The sequence below is a fragment of the Colobus angolensis genome, unplaced genomic scaffold (genome assembly GCF_000951035.1).
Source record: "Colobus angolensis palliatus isolate OR3802 unplaced genomic scaffold, Cang.pa_1.0 Scaffold327, whole genome shotgun sequence".
Taxonomy (NCBI): domain Eukaryota; kingdom Metazoa; phylum Chordata; class Mammalia; order Primates; family Cercopithecidae; genus Colobus; species Colobus angolensis.
In genome coordinates this window covers 687185-688259 of record NW_012116566.1, presented here as the reverse complement: position 1 = coordinate 688259, position 1075 = coordinate 687185, and positions in this window count along the sequence as shown.

The window sequence follows — 1075 nt, the reverse complement described above, 5'->3', positions numbered from 1 at the left end:
TCCTCAAATGTTCTTGAAGCAATGGCCCCCCGACTCCTCACCCCCAAGGAGCACACCTTTAGTCTCTCTGACAGAACCCTTTAGTCTCTCTGACAATCCCCCTCTTTACCTGCATTGCATTCCCTACATTCAGTGATGCGTTTGTGGCTTGCTAGTTTCCTGTCTGTGTCTCTCCTAAACTATAAGCTCCATGAGGGCAGGGATCTCGCTTGTTGTACTTATCACTCTTCCCAGCACCTCCTACCCAAGAGGTAATGACTCCCTCACAGTTTCAAGAAGCCCACAATATGAAAGGAGAATATTTTTGTTTGGTTGGTTTGTTTTTGAGAGGGAGTCTTGCTCTGTCACCCAGGCTGGAGTGCAGTGGCACAATTTTGGCTCACTGCAACCTCTGCCTCCTGGGTTCAAGCAATTCTTCTGCCTCACCCTCCCAAGTAGCTAGAATTACAAGCGCCTGCCACCATGCCCAGCTAATTTTTGTATTTTTAGTAGAGCCGAGTTTCACCATGTTGGCCAGGCTGGTCTCGAAGTCCTGACCTCAAGCGATCCACCTGCCTCAGCCTCCCAAAGTGCTGGGATTACAGATGTGAGCCACCAAGTGGGCTGAAAGGAGATTTTAAAGGAGCCTATGGAGGAATGTACCAATGGCCAAACAGCAAATGTTAGTGCATAATCAATAAGGTCTCTTCTTGTGGGTTCCTCTGCCCTTCTGAGACCCCGTGACATCCTTCCTGGGCACTCGGCCTGAGCTCCACAGATTTCCCAGAAACTCCTTTTGTCCACCTGTACTCCTTCAGTCCTGTCCTTTCATCCACCGGGGGCAGAGCTCTTCATCTGTTGTCTGCCCCGGACTCTTTCAGGTGGTCAGGGGGCCATGGGGGACCCAACAGAGACAAGGCAGGCTGACCCCATCAGGGGTAGAAGGCCCTGCCTCCTTCACCCCCCAAAAACAATACTTCCTGCTCTGCCCCTGTGCTCAGTTCCCAACACACAGATACATCCATCTGAATACCCACTGCTGCCAAAGGGAAATGCCTTTCATTCCGTATTTTTAAAGTGAATGAATGAATGGAGT